The sequence below is a fragment of the Myotis davidii genome, unplaced genomic scaffold (genome assembly GCF_000327345.1).
Source record: "Myotis davidii unplaced genomic scaffold, ASM32734v1 scaffold223, whole genome shotgun sequence".
Taxonomy (NCBI): Eukaryota; Metazoa; Chordata; class Mammalia; order Chiroptera; family Vespertilionidae; genus Myotis; species Myotis davidii.
The window spans coordinates 754997-755242 of NW_006294609.1; positions in this window are offsets into that span (position 1 = coordinate 754997).

The following is a 246-nucleotide window of genomic DNA, read 5'->3' on the forward strand; positions in this document are numbered from 1 at the left end:
CTTCATTCACACGGGACGGCTGCTGTATTGGCTGTTATTTTATTTTTTATTTTTATTTATTTATTTATTTTACAATCTAAGGGAAAAGAGGTCACTGCCCCTGACTGGTCGGGGGTTGCGTGTTTTAAAAATTCTTGTGGGGCCGAAACCGGTTTGGCTCAGCGGATAGAGCGTTGGCCTGCAGACTGAAAGGTCCCAGGTTCGATTCCGGTCAAGGGCATGTACCTGGGTTGCGGGCACATCCCC